This window comes from Meriones unguiculatus, chromosome 10 (assembly GCF_030254825.1).
Source record: "Meriones unguiculatus strain TT.TT164.6M chromosome 10, Bangor_MerUng_6.1, whole genome shotgun sequence".
In the NCBI taxonomy this organism is placed as follows: Eukaryota; Metazoa; Chordata; class Mammalia; order Rodentia; family Muridae; genus Meriones; species Meriones unguiculatus.
This window is the reverse complement of record NC_083358.1, coordinates 5,370,618-5,389,917: the sequence shown is the minus strand read 5'-3', so window position 1 is coordinate 5,389,917 and position 19,300 is coordinate 5,370,618. Positions and strand designations below refer to the sequence as shown.

Here is a 19,300-nt window from a genome sequence, read left to right as displayed (position 1 = left end):
AATAAACTGATTTTCTATTTCATATTTGCAAGGTGAATTTATAAACTGAATCTCACCTTAAATGAAAGTTAAAAAGCAAGCAAGCAGTAGCAATACTACACAAGGGCCAAACCAGGTGTGTTGGCACCCACCAATAAACCTAACACTGGGGAGGCAGAGGAGCCCACTGTCTCAAGTTCAGTACAGCTGGAAAACCATGAGGAAAGAAAGGGGTAGGGAACAGAGAAGAGTCAAGAAAGAGGGCAGAAGCGAAAGAATCAGGAGAAGGAAGGAGGGAGACAGAACAGAGCATGGAAGCGCCTCCTTCTAATCTTAGCACTTGGGAGGTTCAAGGCCAACCTCTACTACATATTAAATTATCAAGTTCCAAACTAGACTGGGGTACATGAAAACCTGTCTCAAAAAGAGGAAGGGCAGCCACAAAGGCCAAAACACAGCCGCTACTGAACATGAGAAGCAACACACATGCAGGTACTTCATGGACAGCCAGAGCAAACCAGAGAGAGAAACATAATGGTGTGGGCTTGGGGGTTGTGTGACAGGTCACCAGGATCTGGATAGGTATACTGGGATAGCCCCTAACGCTCAATCTTCCTGTCTCTGTCTCCCTAAACTTAAGATTGCAGGGCCATCGCCTTCCTGTGGCCTTCAAAGAAACAGGAATTCACATATAAACTATAATCCTAGCATACACCCTAAATACAAAAAAGGAAAGATAGAAAAATACTGTAAGATAACTAAAACTATACTGTTGGAGACTTTTCTTTTTTTGGGGGGGGGCACTTTAGTCCAAAGAAAACAAACCCAACTTTTCTAACGACCCTGACATCTCTGAATCAAACTTGGGATACTGCACCCCACCCTCAGCCCACCTGGGTTAGCCCACACTCCCATAAGAAAGATCACATCAAAGGATGCCCCAAAACAACCTGAATGCTCTGCTTGCAAAAATAGGGCACAAAGCTGCTCCCTGATGGCTACAACCAGTGCTCTTCACTCCACATTCCTTCCAACTTTCCCTGGTATAAAGGAGTTCTCTGCCATTCTGGTGGCATCACTTACAACTGCAGTCTCTAGCTGTGTTAGCCATGTTAGACCTAACATAAACAACTGTTTGTGCTTACTCTCCTATCTCTTAACATCAAAGAAGCATGTATCTCAACAATACGAGACTTTGCTTGGTTTTGGTTTTGGTTTTTGAACAGAAAGGGCTTCAGCAGGGTATGGCGGATGACTGCTATTATGCAGCATTTGGGGAAACTGTAAGGAGAACTAGAACAATCCTAAGGGCAGCCTGAAGTATGTAATGAGTTCAAGGCAAGCCTTAACTTCAAAGTGAAACTGTCTGAAAACAACAAAAAACGAGGACTACGTATAGCTCAGCTGATAGTTCTTACCTAGCAAGGGTGAAACTCTAGATTCTGTCTCCAACACCGCCTAACCAGGTATACTGATAGGCTCCTGCAATTCAAGCACTTGGGAAATATAAGGAAAGACCAGTCTGAGTTACTCTGCAATGCTGTCTCAAAGTATAACTACTTGGGGTGAAGGGATGTGCCTTTAATCCCAGCACTAGAGAGGCAGAGGCAGGGAAATCTTTGAGTTTGAGGCCAAAAACAAAGCAAAACAAAAAAACTAATTAAAAATAAACTAAAGGAATCAGAGAGGTGGCCCAGATATTAAGAGTACTTGTTGCTCTTCAGAGAATCTAGGTTTGGCTGTCTATATCCTTATGGTGGTTCAACACCATCTGCTCTAGGGGATCTGACACACTTTTCTCATCTGACTTCCTTAGGCACCAGGTACACATGTGGTGCACATACAGAAATGGAGGCAAAACACTTATCCCCAGAAAATAAAATAAATACATCTAAAATCAATTACTTTGTTCAATCTATTCAAACAAAGGAATAAAAAAAAAAAAGTCCCATTCTTCAGCCCAAGCTGGTCTAGAATTCCCAATTCTCCTTACTCAAGCTCTCAAGCCCTGGAATGAGATTATGTGCCAACAAGCTGGTACTCAACAGAATGAAATCTTGAATGTTAAAAAGATTTAAGAATGAGGCTATACACAAGTTCTCTGGACTATCAGTTATTTAAACACCAAACGGCCATACAGCCTTTGCTAATTATATGTACAGTGGGGGTCCCAGTGGGTCCCCTTTGTTCCCAGGGCTGCAGCAGCCTCATCGCTGCCAAGTCCCCTGAAAACCAGTCTTGGAGTGACAGGTAATTCACTCAGAAAAAAGGTAACAGCACTAGAACATTAATACAGGGAGATCTGCCTACTGTAAAATAAGGTCAATGAGGTCAGATATAAAAATATCTCAAAGCTTAGGAACAAGTTATAATAACACTTATAATAAAGGCATGATGGTACATGCCTTTAATCTCATCACTTTGTGGGCAGAGGCAGGCAGGAGCTTCGTGAGTTTGAGGCCAGCCTGGTCTACAAACCTAGTCCAGGAAAGCCAGGGCTATTACACAGATAAACCAAAAAATAAAATAAATAAAAAATAAAACTGGCTGAAGAGATGGCTCAGAGGTTAAGAGCATTGGCTGCTCTTCCAGAGGTCAGTTCCCAGCAACCACATGGTGGCTCACAACCATCTATAATCGAGACCTGATACCCTCTTCTGACATGCAGGTGTACATGCAGACAGAACACTGTATATATAATAAATAAATAAATCTTTAAAAAAAATAAAATAAAATAGCTGAAGATAATTATAAAAGACCTAAAGTTATTTCCCTAGATTAATCAGCCCTGAAGACTCTGCACAAATTCAGTTTGTCAACTTTAATCCCAGCACTCAGGTGGCAAGGCATGTGGAGTTCCACGCCAGCCTAAGTCTACAAAAGGAGTTCCAGGACAGCCAAGGCTACACAGAGAAACCCTGTCTCGAAAAAAAAACCAATAAACAAACAAGCAAGCAAAAATAATTAAATCTACTCAGGAACAGAAATCAGTATCAGGCTAGTTGTGTTAGTGTAGGCCTATGGTTCAGAAGTTCATGGTCTCCCTGGGCATTTTAGCAGAGAAGACCCTAATTCAAAATAAAAGGCTGAGGTTGTTTGTAGCTCAATAATAAAGCAGGTAGTAGGTGCAGCATAACCATTATACCCAGCTTGGATAAGTCACTTCTAATGTAAATGTGAGCTGGAAGTAACAGCCAAATGCTGGCCTATTTGCAAAGGAAACATAGTAACAATACATTATTCCAGCTGCTACTAATCTCACCACTCCCATTTCACAACCACAACCTACCTTTGAGTTTCCCCCAGTAAGAGGTTCCTTTTTCAAAATTAAAGCTTGGTAGGACAGTATTAAACATCCAGCTCCCTGAATCTCTCATTTAATGTCCCATAATTTTTCAGGCCTTAGACAACTCTGGCCTCAGAGTCTGAGGATAAAGCAGGTCACTCCTTTCATCACATCAGCCCAGGAAGGACTGACTTCAGCCCCAGCTACAAACACTTCAAACAGCTTTCATAAGCCGGCTTGTCTCAACACATTTTTTATTTAGTTTCCCTCACTGAAAACATAGCCCTCAAAAGCAGTCTTGAGCAAGAAAAATGAGCCAGCCTTGCCTGGGCCAGGCAAAAAAAAGGCCAAGCAGGACAGCTTGCCTCCGGGGGCCCTTCCTTTGTCCATTCCCACTTTATCAAGGCTCTTGTTTCACAAGGGCAACCACCACCTTGTCCCCAACAGGACTCAGGAGTTTCTAAATCCAGTCCAGTCAGGAGAGTAAGGCAGCAGCACTAGAGTAGCAGCTGTGACAGGGACATAAACAGCAAAAAGCAAACTCTCTCTGAAAAAAAAGCAACCAGGTTGACAAAGGGACAGTTCCGAGAAGAAAGGCTTTACATAAAAATAAAGACCTGAGTGCACCCCACAGCCCCTTCAAGAGCACCTGGAATCCTGCAGCAATGTCAAGCTGCCACATTTACTTTCCATAAAGTATAACATGGAATATTACAGAAAAAAAATTTACAGTTTGAAATAGTTCACTAGCTAACACTTGCTACTACTAAGTTCCGTTTAAGCACCCACGAGGGGCTTACAACCACCCCTAACTCCAGTACCATGGGACCCAACGCCCTTTTCTGACCTCCCTGGACAACAAGCACACACACTTGCACATTCATATGTGCAGAAAAAGCCTTCATAACCATGAGGCAAAATAAATGTTTTATTTTTAAAATAAAATATACACTGCTAGCTGGGCAAAGTACTTCCATCTTTAATCTCAGCATCTTGGAGACAGAAACAGGCAGACAGACCTCTGAGTTCCATGCAAGCCTGGTTTCCAGGGCAGTCAGAGTTACAGTGGAAACTGTCTTTAAAAAAAAAAAAAAACTAAATAAATAAATAAATAAATAAATAAATTTTTTTTTAAAGAGAAAGCAAGTAGAGCACAGTGGCACACACCTGTAATCCCAGCACTCAGGAAGCAGAGGCAGGCAAACTGCTGTGAGTTCCAGGCCAGCCTAGTCCACAAAGTGAATCCACGACAGCCAGGGCTACACAGAGAAACCCTGTCTTGAAAAAAAAGAAAAGAAAAGAAAACCCTGTCTTGATAAAATAAAAATGGACATGCTGTTCCTACCCTCCCAGCAGCCTAGGAACTAAACCATCCTGGCTCTGCCTGTCACCTGAGTATCAGCGGTGCTCACTGTGCTTGTGAACCACAGAGCTGTTTCAAAACTCTGACATGGCTGGACATAGAGGGAGCTGGCACTTAACCTTTCAATTCCAGCACTTGGGAGGCAGAAAAGGGTGGATACATATGAGTTAGAGGACAGCCTGGTCTACATAGCAAGTTCCAGACCAGCTAAGGCTACATAGTGAGAGGTATCTCAAAAGAACTCTTATCGATGCCCAAAACCCCAAAAGCAACTCTAGTCATCCGACATATCAGAGCCATAAAGTGCTGCCTTTTGGTGCTAAGAGAAATCAGAAAGAACATAGCAAATACAGGATTCAGTATTACCCAATGTTTCAATACTGCTCATGCTTTCAGGTGTCCAATCCTCTCAGATCTTCCCTTCCTTGTATTTCTGTTCTCTTTTATTTCTTCACCTGCAATTATGCTAAGCAAGACTCAGGTCACCCACCAACCAGACTCCTAAACTACAGACTCTCACTTTAGCCCTGCACAAAGGTGACAACAGGGCAAAGTTCACAATCAGAGTAGAACTACCTCCTACTGACATGAGGTAACTAAAGAATGCTAACTATTAAATCTGATCTAGAGTAAATGTATTAAAGGTTTCTTAGAGAAAATACTATGTCCTGCCAGATATTAACATTTTCTCAGGCTCATACAAACTTTTTGAAAAGCAGACCTTCAAAGACCAATCTCTTTCCAGCAAATATTAATTACCTATGTACTGACATGAACAGAAAGAAAATACAGGAGGCAGAAAACAAAAGCAAACCCAAGGTGAATTCACCCAGGGTCTGAACACACAGGGACTCTACTCTTCCTTTATAGGGCCTCCAGATTCTGCAACTACCCAAAGCCCTCGCTCTCTACTGTCTTGGCTTACTTTTTTGTACTGACTTATTAAAACTTTTTCAGGGCAAATAGAAAAAGTTTCTAATTCCCTTCCTACTGTCTTGGACACAAATAATAATTCCTAATATTAAAACTTCTGCTAAAATACATGTGAGGCCCTGTCTGCCAACTTTGAGGCTTCTCTGACCTCCACCTGTCACTTTCCTGAATAATCCTGTTTCCTCTTCTGAAGTGAGCTGCCCCATTCTCCCTCCAGAATGTAAATCACAGGAGACCAGAGCTATCCAAGCCTATATGCCAAGCATCTACAAGCACAGTGAGGTGTAACATACGGTAGGCACAAAACAAATAGCATCTAGTTACTGCTCTAAAAGAAATTAAGGTCACTTGTCCGTTGTAGAGGAAGACCATGGAGTATCCAGCTAGGTCCAAAATCAAAGGTCAGTGAAAGGCTCACACAAGCCTGATGACCTTAGCTGATTCCCCAGAACCTACACTAGGACAGAAATGACTCAACTCTGACCTCACCTCACACACCTCACACAAATACACATAGTAATAAAGGGAAAGAGGACAGAGATCAGTGCTACAGATATGCTACTGCTGGCTTTTAGGATGGAGGACTAGAAACCATCTGGCAGAAATGAGTATATTCTAACGAGACATTTTCACTATCAAACCATTGAAACAGACCTTGTGGGGGTTTAAATGAGCAATGTTTTTCATAGGTGCATGAATTTAAACACGTAGTTCTCAGTGTAGGTGGCTTATGGTACTTTGTGGGTTCTTTCTTCTACCTTTCTCCATCCCTTTTCTCCCCCCTTTCAGCCCCCTAAAACTAGATAAGAGAGGGGGGAAAAGGATAAAGAGGAAAGGGAAATCCCTGAATAAAGCTAGGAGTTGGAAAGGGGGGCCATTATCATTAGACTACTTCCTGATGATTAGGAGCATCAAGTTTAATCTTCAAAGTCAGGATATCTAATTTCTTCTTTACACACAACTACTTAACAAACCACCCTGAACCACCAACTTTGCCTGTTGGGGCTCTCAGCATTTATATATCCTCTGAAAAGTCCCCAGAATTCCAAATGTCACACAACTGCAGAAGCTATCTGAAGCTGGCAAAATCACATCACTCCTAAAGCACGAGGCAAATCACAGTCAGCTGCTGTGGAGCAGCCCCATATCCCACACCTGGAATTAAAATGGAAACATATTCCCATGGCATTTATGTGAGTGGTTTGGTTTTGGTTTTGTTTTTTGCTTGTTTGTTTTGGTTTTCTTGGTTTTTAGAGACAGGGTCTCTGTGTAGCCTTGGCTATCCTGAACTCACTTTGTAGACCAGGCTGGCCTTAAACTCACAGAGCTAGATCCACCAGCCTCTGCCTCCCTGAGTGCTGGGATTACAGGCGTGCACCACCTTTAAATGCCTTTATGTTTAAAATAAAATTCCAAAATTGACACTACAAGTCGGAAATGCTGTTTGGGAAGGCTATGGAACCTTTAGCAGATCTAACCTTGCTGAAGGAAGTATGTCACTAGAGACAGACTGTCAGAATCTACAAACTCAGCCACTCACTTCCTGTTTTTCCATCTCTCTCCTTACAGTGTATGGACTGTCTGCTCCCTGCTGCAGTGCAGTCATGCCATTAGTGCCTTAGCTGCCATCATGGTACCATTTCTGGAACCAGATAAAATAAATAAACCCTTGTTCCTTCTCTAGGAGTTTCAGCATGGCCTACATAGTGAGTTCCAGGACAGCCAGAGCTATGGTAAAAGAGCCTGTCTCAGAAAAAAAAGTTTACATGGGGCTGAGCTGTAACTTAGTTGGTCAGTTAGCCAAGTGTTTTCCTAGCAGGCATGATGTCCTGGGTTCAATTCCCAGTACTGCATAAACTAGTTATGGCAGTGAATGTCTATGAAGTCAGGGTAGGCTGAGGATCAAGGATTTCAAGGCCATTTACAATTGCAGTTTTCGAAGCCAGTCTGGGATACATAGAGACAATGCTTCAAAATACAAATAAAACGGAAAGAGGAAGAACTAGAGGGCTAGGAGATGTAGATCAGGGGTAAAATGCTTACCTACCATGCCCAGAGTTCAACCAAAGATAGAGAGACAGATAAGAAAAAAAAACCTGTCTCAAAAAATTAAAAAGAACATATACTGTAATCCCAGCATCCATGTAAGATGTTTCACAACCACTATTAATTACACATCATATACATATAATTAAAAATTGGTGGCCCAGAACCACCAAAAACAAACAAAAAGCATACCACTAGTACATTTATTAAGCTCTAAAGGGCATAAGACAGAGGGAGCCAGTGAGTTCAAGGCCACACTGCAAGTTCCAGGCCAGTAAGACCCAGTCTCAAACCACTCCCCCCAACAAACACACCAAAAAAGGGGGGCTCAGGGGAATAAACATACAATCCTCACAAAATCAGAAAGGGTACAGAGTAATAACAATGCAAGCTGTCAATATATTTTTCAGGCTCCTAAAAGTTCAAGTTTCTTCTATGTAACCAACCAGAAAGGTTTTTTCCTGTTCTGCACATCCTTTAGCTGGCCAGTTTTAGTGACTTCTTACACATTTAAGAGCACTAGCTATTTTTCCAGAGGTTCTGAATTCAATTCCCAGTATCCATTGGGTACTGTAGATAGACACCACAACTGTATATAACTGTAGTCTCATGAGATCTGATACCCTCTTCTGGTGTGTAAATGTACATGCAGACAAAACACCCATATACATAAAGAAATCTTTATATATGACTGTTTTGCCTGCATGTAAGTCTGTGCACACCTAGTGTGTGCCTGATGCCTTGACACACATCTGTGGAGAGACCAAAGAGCATCAGATCCCCTTGAACTGGAGTTACAGACAGCTGTGAGCCACAACGTAGGTGCTGCGAATCAAACATGGGTCCTCTGCCAGAACAGCTGGTGTTTTTACCTCCAGCGATAATTTTTTAAGTTAATTCTTTCAAAAGTGTTGCTTTGGGGATTTTTTTTCCGTCTTTTATTTCCTGTTCTACAGGATGTAAAAACCACATTAGACACAGTGAAAAGGGCTGGTAGCGCAACTCAGTGGTAGCGCACTCATGCAGTGTGCACAAGACCCTCGGCTATACTCAGAAAGGTAATGGAAAACTAGCAACTCTTTTTTGTGAGTAAAGTGGCAGTGAGACAGGGTTTCTCTGCAAGTCACTCTAGACCAGGCTGGCTTCAAACTCAGAGATGCACCTGCCTCTACCTCCCAGCATAACTGTTCTTTAAATAAATTCATATTTATTTTTTTGTGTATGAGAGTGGCTTGCCTGCAAGTATTTAATGTGGTGACCTCCAAGGCAAGAGGGCATCCAACCGCCTGTCACTGCAGTTATGGATGCTTGTAAGCCATCATGTGGATGCTGGGAAAGGAACGTGAGTTCTCTGTATGCGAAGCCAATGCTCTTAACCATCTCTCCAGCCCAAGTATTAATAATTTAAGAATAAGAAGTAAAGTTCCTCAGTATTTCTCTTTCTGCTTTAGGGAAAAAAACAAAAACAAAAACAGATGTTCGCTATGTTTTAGATAAAAATCAGTATCACAGTTATTAAACATTTACAAATTAAATTTCACCATAACCCTATTCTAACATCACTTTTTGGGAGAAAGAAAGGTGTAATGAAAGTTTTAGGTTTCTTTGTAACCTCAGTTATGTGAATATGCTCGTTTTAATTACAAGTGTAGGATTTTAGTTTGGGCTTTAGTTTGTCCACAGCTGATTAACTGTCTCGTGTGGGGCGTGGCTTTTGCCAGCTGGTAAGGCCTGCACCTGCAGCCCAGATATAAATTTGAGAGCCCAGAAAGTGTGGCGTGGCATGCTGTTCATGTGGCAGTTTGGAGCAGACAGACAGAGAAGCACCTTTGGGGTGCAGGGGCCTGGAGGAGACTGCTGGCTGCATCCGCTGTGGACTGAAATTGATAGATCCCCCAAAGACCCCTCAACCCTAAACAGCTGGGAGAAAGGCGTCTATGTTCCCTCTCCCCACTAACCTCTCTCTCTCCTATCTAGGGTTGGGGATTGGTGGAAAAGAGGTAGAAGCCTAAACACCCCAAACAGAGCTTTAAAAACGAGCACTGCAGGAGGGAGTACAGAGGATGGAGCACATAGCCATAAAGACCAGACAAGCTACACTAAGCTATACTCCTCAACCCAAGACCATTTTTCAAATTTAAGTAAGGAATGAGGGGAAATCTTTTGTGCAATCTTACTTAACCTTGAAATAAAAAAAAAAAAAAAAATCTCAATGAGCCAGGTGGGTGGCACACACCTTTAATCCCAGCACTCAGGAAGCAGAGACAGGTGAATCTGAGTTTGAAGCCAGCCTGGTCTACAGAGTGAGTTTCAGGACAACCAGGGCTATATAGAGAAACCCTGTCTAAAAAAATAAATTTAAAAAAAAAAAAAACCTAAATGTCAAAATGTTTGTTTTCTTAAATAAAAATCCAAATTTTTCTTGTGTACATGATGGCTTTACAAGTGGAAATTTACTACAATGATGCCAGGACATGACTAAAAGCTTAAGGCTTGGCCTAACGCAGCCGGTGAAGGCAATGCCTTTGCAACACCACCTGTCCCCAAATAGTTCTCTATCCTAGAGCACCACAACCTGAAGCTTAGAAGAGTAGAGTCACCAAACTGCCTTGACTGTTAACAAGATTTTCAGCCTCTGAACAAGCTCACAGATCTGTTTTCATACTAAAAACCCACTTAATTCTTTACTCACAGGGTCAGCTATAGAACTGGATTTATCAAATCCAGAACTGCGTCTAAATGGCTCAAACCAGAGCCAACTGTCCCCTCCTACTCCATGATTAAACCAAACAAACCCAGCCCACTTACCAAAACCAAGAACTCTCAAACATAATATTCTTTTCAAAAACAAACAAACCGCCTAATGTTTTAGTACATATCTGTAATTCAAGCCTTCAGAGAGCTGAGGCAAGACAATCACAAGTCTGAGATCAGCCTAATTACACAGAAACAAGATCTTAAATAATAAAAACAGAAAAACTTGCTACAGGGTAGTGATGGTGCACACCTTTAATCCCAGCTCAGGAGGCGGCAGCAGGTGGGTCTCTTGAGTTTGAGCCCAGCCTGATCTATGGAGTCAGTTCAAGGTCAGCCTGACTACTACATAGAGAACCCGTCTCAGATAGATACATAGAAAGGATAGATGGGCTGGGTAGCTGGGTGACAGGTACGGCAGGGTGATGTGCTACAGAGATACATCCCAGCACCCGGTCCCTATTTTAAAATTTAGAAAATAGAAGACTATGAGCCTGGGGCAGAAATAATGGCTCAGTTAAGAACATATGCTGCTCTTAGCAAAAAACTCAAGTTCAGTTCCCAGTGCCCAAATGGTAGTTTACAACTGTCCGTGACTTAAGTTCCTGAAGATATACATGACACCTTCTTCAGACTGCCATGAGCCCAGTAATGGCAGGAAAACATATATGCAGACAAAACATGCATATACAGATAATAAAAATAGATTATTTAATTATATGTGTGTGCATACACACATATATGGAGAAACAGACAAACACATACACACAAACTAACTTAAGGCTCTACATGACAGAGTACACCTGTAATTCCAACATTCCAGAGCTAGAGAATGAGGAGCCAGAGGCCACCCTGAGCTACATGAGACCTAGTCTCAAAAAAGAAAAAAACTGAGCCTACAAGGGAAAACAAAAACATGAAACTCTGCTTTGATATAGTTCTCTCCAAAAAGCTTCAGGGAGAGCAGTTATTTGTGCACTTGCTTGTACTGAATTAGGGCCTCACTGGGTAGGTCTGGATGGCCTATGACTCTGTAGCCTGGGCTGGCCTGGAACTCAAATATTCTCCTACTGAGACTAAAGGTGCTTAACACCACGCAGGGCCCAAAGAGCTTATTCTATAAAATGCTAAACCTCTGACAGGCCCCCACTACGACAGTAAGCCACTGTTCATAGTGCCTTTAGGGAGAAGGTGCTCACCACAGGTAAACACTTCCTTTCCCTGAGCAGCAACAGCAAACTTCACACACACAGTCTGGCCTCCACCAAGCCACAACACTGGGACCACACAGGAAGGGTGTGGAAATTAAGAGTAGAAACTGCTTGTCGATTTTTCCTTTGGCCAGAAAGTCCTACTAATTTTTTTTTCACAGAAAGCATTTTCTTCCCACAAAAAGTTAACCTTCACCTTCATCATCTTTCTCTTATTCTATACCAATTGTAAAAGCCATGCCCTACACCTTCAGCTAAACTACAAAGGCAAATGTGTATGAAGACAAATGGGGAAGCAGCTGAAAAGCACATAGTAGAATTCCCAGCCAATCAATTCCCCCTGTCTTATTCGTATACTTCCACGCAGTGGTTCTCAATCTTAATGTTGACCCTGTAAGACAGCTCCTCATGTTGAGGTGATCCCCCAACCATATTTTTTTTTCTTTTTTTGGTTTTTTGAGACAGAGTTTGTCTGTGTAACAAAGCTATGGCTGTCCTGGACTCACTCTATAGACCAAATTGGCCTCAAACTAAACTCAGAGATCCACCTGCCTCTGCCTCCCAAGTGTTGGAATTAATGGCATACACCATCACACCCGGCTCCCATAAAATTGTTTTTTGTTGATACTTCGTAACTGTAATTTTGCTACTGTTATGAATTGTAATGTTAAAAAAAAAATCTGTGTTTTCCAATGGTCTTTAAACAACCCCTGTGAAACCAACCTCCAAAAGGGTCGTAACCCACAAACTGAGAACTGCTGCTTTAAACAGGTTCACTACTTTTTGAACTAATTCTGTTATCTCCTGTAACACCCAGGGGTGGGCCAATGTTACCAGTGAAATCATTGCCTAGTTTCATTAACACATACAACTTCATTTTTGGAGTGGGGAAAAAGACAGGGAAAACACATCGAACCAAATATTACATAACTGATAAATTTTATTTGTGTTAAGTTCTATGTGGTTACAACAAAGTGAGCAGAACGCTTTCCTCAAGAGTTCTGTTTAAGAAATTTCAGTAACAACCAGACCTAGTATCTCACTACTTGGATAGCAGAGACAGAATGAGCCAGAATTCAAGGATCCTTGGCTACTACAAAAATAAATAAATGAAACCCTGTTAGGGGAGAAGGACAGACCCTGTCTTTAAGAGAGAGAGAGAGAGAGAGGATGGGGGTAGAATGGGAGGACATAGGGATTCAGCCCAACCAGGAAACTGCTTCCACAGCTTGCAACCAGCCCTGGGCTCAGTCTCCAGCATGGAATAAACAGGGTGTGGCAATGTATACCAGTGACCCCGGAAGTAGGAAGATCAGAAATTCAAGGGTCATTCTCTGCTACAGTTAATACCATATGAATATACTTGAGACCTTGTCTTTAAACAAAAAGAAAAGGGACTGGAGATATGGCTCATCAGTGAAGAGCACTATCTGGTCTTCCAGAGGATCAGGGTTCAATTCCCACCACTCACACGGCAGCTCACAACTGTCTCGAGTCAGTTCCAGGGAATCTGACATTCTCACACAGACATACATACATACAAGCAAAACACTAAGCACATAAAATAAATACATCATTTTTACTTAAAAAAAAAGACAGAAAGAAGATGTCTTGTTAAGAGAAGAGAATAACACTGAACTAAAACACAATAGGTAGTACTATGAGAATCTAATCCATGCTACTTATCAGCAGACAAGCACATCAGAAAGCCAAAGGCCAAGTAAAGGACATGAGGTCCAATCTAGAGGCCATAGTACCTAGCTAGCATGTACCAAGAATCTCAACAGAATCTTGTCATAGAAAGAGTTGGGAGCTGGGAGCAGTGGCCCACACCTGTAATCCCAGCATTCAGAAAGGCAGAGGCAAGCCTATCTCTGTGAGTTGGAGACCAGCCTGGTCTACAAATTGAATCCAGGTTACAGCCAAGGCTACACAGAGAAACCCTGTCTCAAAAAAACCAATCAAAAATTGAATCCAGGTTACAGCCAAGGCTACACAGAGAAACCCTGTCTCAAAAAACCAATCAATCAATCAGGTCAGAGCAGGTTGTATCTTTTTTGTTGTTGCTGGGTTTTGTTTGGGGGGGGCGGAGTTAAGGGTTTGGGTGGTCTCGGTTTTTTTGAATGTGTATCTATTTTGTGGGCCTGTGCCACTGAATGCATGCAAAAACCAAGGAACTTAAGGGAATCAGTTATTTCTAACACAGGATGGGTCACCAGGCTTGGCAGCAAGCACTTTACCGACTGGGCCATCTCACTAGCCCTAGTTTGGGTTTTCTGAGACAAAATCTATAGTACTTCAGGCTAGCCTGTAACATGCTATGGAACCAACCATGACCTTGAACTCTTAATTCTCCTAACCCCAGCCCAAAAGCATATACCTGCTCATAATAATCATTTTGATGCTTATCATAAAAATAGAATCTGTAGTTCTATCATATTTTTAAAAATACTGTTTGAGGGGTTGAGTATGTAGCTAACTCGTAGAGCTCTTGTCCATCGTTCAGGGAGCCCTGGGTGGTAGCACATACCCATAATTTCCTAGCAATAGGTGTGGGGGGGATCAGAATTCCAAGGTTATCTTCTGCTACATAAGTTGTTTAAGGCCAGTGTGGGCTACTTGAGACTGTCAGGAAAAAAATAAATGTTTTCTGTGTGTTTAAAAATGAACTACAAGAAAAATTGGACAGAATAATTAAATTATAATTTTAAAAACACAGAATAGCAAAAACAGACATTAACTACAAAGCTGAATTCTAGTCTAGCTTAAGAGATACCACAAATATCAACCAAACAAACAAGCCACTTAAGAATAAAAATATCTATAGGAATTAATGAAGTAGTCATTAAAGCAGATCATTTCCTAAGCTTAAAAAGGTTTTCCATGCCAATTATCCAACTGCCTGAGTTCCGGAGCTGAGGACTGACACCCTCTTTCATATAGCTTTAAGACAAAACTGAGAAGGCTGAATTGGACAGAAATTCCATTTGAAATTCAAATGAGAACGCATACTGAAAACATTTCAAGACAATAACTCCTAGTTATTTGAGTTCATTCGATTTTTGTTTAAAGTTATCACAAGAGCCATGTTCAGTCTCAGCACTGCCTAAACAGCAGTAATAAACTGTCACAGCATGCGGTCAGACATGCAATGCATCATCATTTTCACCTATTATCTAGCAAACATCTTGCTATTAAGAGAAGCTCATCCATTACACTTACCATTTGAAGGATGAAGGGACTTACATGGGGTAATGGACAGATCAAAACACTTATTTTGGCAACAAATGCAGATTATTCTCTGAACCAGCATTTACTGACGCTTTCTAATTACGTTATTTAATTGATGATGGGCTCACTGCCAATATGCAAAATAATCCTCCTCTTATACTTGATGAACATGATTTTAGTATGTCAAACCCACTTAGGTATCCAAGGCACACACACAAAGCTTCTAGAAAAATATTCTTACATACATACAGCAGTTTCTTTAACTCTATTTGTAGAAAGTTCTTCTTGTCACTGAATCAACACTGTAATTATAGCTAACATGACAGCCACTAGTCATCAGTAGCCCATCTGGTTTAGCGAGATGGAAGGCTCTGATAGTGCAGCATGATTAACATGGCTAGTCAAGAGAAAAATATTTAACAGAAAAAGGCAAGTTCGAAGGCTGGGAGAAACTTAAAACTGTAAATGTATTCAAAACTAGGGGACACTCTAGAGAACTTCTGGTAAATATTGCTGTATATCGTTTACCACAAGAAGAGAAACAGAGGGAAAGAAAAGCACTCCTGAAAGAACCAAGTTGAAGTCAAATTGAGCAGTATCTTTTGGGTTGCTTTTCAAGGAATGCAAGAGGCAAGCACAAAGAAGAGAAAATGTCACAGCAACTTGGCCTTTGTTCCCTCCCATCCCATTCCATTCAGGATGGCCAGCCTATCACATGAGATCCTGCTCTTAAGCGTGAAACTACAGAAAGGAGAACAACAGCTGAATGGAGTGTGGGGGAGGAAACAACAGCTATATGGAGATCCAATTCAAGGGTCACAATCAAAGTTAAGCAAGGCATTTTCCAGTTTTAAGTATAGCTGCAAAGTGACATAGGAGTATTTGCAATCATTTCAAAAGACACAAACAGAACTCTAGGTCCTCAAAGCAGCCAATGTTCAAAATAAGAAATAAAGGTCTCGGGGCAACAAGTACTATTCTCGGAGACTCTTGACATGGAACCATCCACGTTAATACCACTGAGTAGGATCACACACACCAGTAACAGTTTCGATTGCGTTTTCCACAACCCATATCACCTACATGTTCTGCTGAATTATGTCTCCTCATCCCTCATAGAAGACTCACTAGCCTAAGAAAGATTTTACATTCAACAATTAATTGTGCGCTTTTATTCAGTTGAATGGAATGTTAGGGATAGTGTTCAAAGGACCACGGAAAGCTCAACAAATAAGCACAAAACCTAATTTTTCTACCGGAAAATTTGTAAAACCACCCAGTTCTCCTAAGTGGGTGTAAAACTTCCCGTGACTGCAGAAACTACTATGAAACATGAGCACTATACACATATAACTAGATTTCAGAGCATACAGCCTTGCTGAGGAGCAGCTTAACCTTCAGCAGACTTCCAAAACCGCTGTAAGCGGTTATGCTAGGCTGGCTTTCCAGAAACGTACTAAAAACAGAAAGCCCTACTGGAGCACCAGGTAAAGACAAGGCCTCACGAAAAAATGAGACTCCGCACCAAGCCACATACATAGAAACTGAACCGCACATCCGTCTGGAGGGGGCTGGATCCATGTGGCAGGACCAACCCTGCACACACGTATACACACACGCGCGCGCGCGCGCGCGCACACACACACACACACACACACACACACACGCAGCTACCGCCTTGCCAGGGGATGATGAAATGAGGAACGGAAATTAACATTTCAGGCAACGTCTCACATTGTTCCTTGGGGCCAAGGGCTGCTCCTGCAGCCGTCGCCTACACCGCTTTTCTCCCACTCGCCCCCAGTCCCGCCTTCCCCTCCCCCAGACGCCCCCCGCCGCCCCGCATTCCTGCCCCCGCTCGGGCCTGCGCGCCTCCGCACCCCACAGCTCCAGGTCCCCGGCTCGCCCGCCCCCTCCGGCTCGGCTCGCAGCCCGAGGGCCGCCTGCTCCCATTTCAAAACACGATAATAATAGGGACGCTGGGAATAACAACTACCACCCGCCCGGCGACGGCGCCCCTCCCGAGGGTCGGAGGTCGGCGGCCCGCGCCACCGCAGACCCCAGGGACCCCCGGGAGCCCGCCGGCGGCCTCGCAGCGACCTGGGACCCACCAACCCGCCGTCGCCCCTCGGCCGAGGCCCGCCCTCGACCCGCCCTCGGTCCTCACGGCCTCCGCGGCCCGCCCCGGAGCCCTTCCGCGGCGCCTCCCGGCCGCCCGACCCCCGGGGCGCCCCGAGGCTGGCCTCCGAGCCCGCCCTCGGCCCCTCAGGGCCGCTCGCAGGACCCCCGCGGCCCGCCGACCGGCCTCTCGCGGCGCCCGGCCCGCCCCGGGGGCACCCGCGGCGCCGGGCAGCGGAGGAGGCCTGCAGGCCGCAAGGCCGCGGGAACGCCCGACGCCCGCACCGACCACCACCCCCGGCTCCTCCGCGCCTCTCACCCGGCTCCGAGGGCGACGCGGCTCCGCGGCGGAACGGCGGCGGGGCGCGGGCGCTGCCCATGCAGCCCGCGGCCGCGTTTCCCGGGCCGCGCGGCCCGGGCGGGAAGGCGGCGTCGGCGCGCGGACGGTGCGGCTGCGGAGAGTGCGGGGCCGGCGGGGTGCAAGCCCGCCCTCGGCGCGCGGAAGCTCACGCGGAGCCGCGGCGCTCGCGCGGGCGCTACTGCGGGGGCGTTTGGCCGCGGACTCCGCCGCGGCGCCTCCCCGGCTGAGGCCCTCGGTCCATCGCGCTCTGTAGCGGGCGGCCTCTGGCTCCAGGACCCAGCGGTGGCTGCGGCGGGCGCCGGCCGCATGAGAGGCTCCCGCCCATTGGTTCGCCGTATCCGCCACCGCCATTGGCCCGCCCCGCTGAGCGGCAGGGGCCGCTCACGTCACGTCGGAGAGGAAATGCGATGCCGGGGTGAAAGGGCGCGGGCGGCCCGACGGCTTCCGTAACAGGCACGAGGCGGGACTAGGAGGCCGTCCCGGGCAGATTGGCCGAGACTGTGCCTCGCGCAGCCCGACCCAGGCGGAAAGGGCAACGAGATTGGCTGTTCTCCCTGCCAGGAGGGTGGGTCTTGCGCCACGGGCTGCGACGATTGGCTAGGCCCGGTGCCGGAAGTGATGAGACGCGGTCTGAAAACAAGCCTGTTGTTGAGGAGCCGGAGGGTTACGCGCCGTCCCGGCCGGCCTTGCGTAGCCGCTCGCGGTTGGTATGTTACCTGCGAGTCTTGGGGGAGCTTCGAGGAAACGTGGCTCCAGCCGGCAGGAGGCTCTTGAAGTAGCTGGGTGGGTGCGGGGAAACGCGGCTCGGCCCGCGCTCCGGTCTTTTCCTGGAAATCCTGGATTTGTTCTTGGTTTCTCTCTGAGCCCCGAGAGCCACTCTAGCAGCCGCGATGTTGGAGCCCAGGAAACTGCCCTGGCGTTTCCTTAGACCCTGCGCTTCGACCGCCTCCCTCCCCCACCTCAAGAAACTTCACCGCAAGGATTCGTGAAAAACCAAACTCCGAGTTAGGTAGCGAAGTCGTAGAGTCATGTGCCTAAATGTTTGAGTCTACGGCACGCGGAAAGGTTTAACGAGGATTTATGTAGTGATTTGGTTTGTAAACTAGCTAAAAATTTCAAACCACGGGGCTATAATCGCAGCGCTGCAGTGACTGAGGCATGGGGATCCGGAGCTCAAGGTACGTTGTTGCGTACATTTCGAGTTCAAGACCAGTCTGAGTTCCATGAAACGTCTCAGAAGATGCATAAAGTAATCGTGGCAAGTCGAGTGTGGTGGTATACGCTTTTAATCCCAACACTCAGCCAGAGGCAGGCTGGATCTCTGAGTTCCAAGCCAGCTAGGGCTACAAAGTGAGCCTGGTTCAATATAAAATAACAAGCAAGCGGAGCTGGAGAGATGGCTCAACATTAAGAGCGCGACTAGCTTTGTTTCTCAGCGCCCACCTTGAACAGCTTCACATCACCCGGAACTCCCAACTCCCCAAGATCTGACGTCCTTTTCGAACTTTTCAGGAACTCACACACGTGTGGAATATTCATGCACATAGAATACACATAAATCCTTTTTTAAAAAGTAGTTGGAGGCAGCCGGGCGCGGTGACGAACGCATGTAAGAATCCCAGTACTCAGGGAGGCAAAGACAGGCACATCAATGTGAGTTCGAGGCCAACCAAGGCTACGGAGAGAAACCTGTAGGGGGAAAAAAATTGTGGAGGCTGGGGAGATGACTTGTAAGTTAAGAGCACTCACTGGCTGCTTTTCCAGTGAGTGCTCTTAACTTACAAGTGAACGTAAGGTTTTCCAGTGAAATCTGGGTTCTATTCCCATCATCCTTAACTCCTGTTGTAGAAAATCCAACACCTTCTAGGGTCTCTCCAGATATACACTGGTACACATATGTATGTATAGACAGAACACCTATCCACATATAAAATCTACTAAAAAATGTTTAAGTACCCAAAAGTCCAGTCTGTGTCCTACTTAAGTGTTTCTGTGTATTTATAAACCAGAAAAGTTTT

At 44.8% G+C, this 19,300-nt stretch overlaps 1 protein-coding gene across 4 annotated transcripts in view; it reads right to left on the bottom strand.

Annotated features, from left to right (window-relative positions):
* Ankrd11 (ankyrin repeat domain containing 11) overlaps window positions 1-17,529 on the bottom strand; it is a 166,612-nt gene extending 149,083 nt beyond the window's left edge. For 3 of the 4 annotated variants that reach the window (XM_060391828.1, XM_021631194.2, XM_021631195.2), the window contains exon 1: window positions 17,241-17,528. The gene's annotated coding sequence lies outside the window, so the exon portion shown is untranslated. Of the gene's footprint in view, window positions 1-17,240 lie in introns of all 4 variants that reach the window. The other variant, XM_021631196.2, reaches the window with a different exon arrangement.
* Between the last annotated feature and the right edge of the window lie 1,771 nt (window positions 17,530-19,300).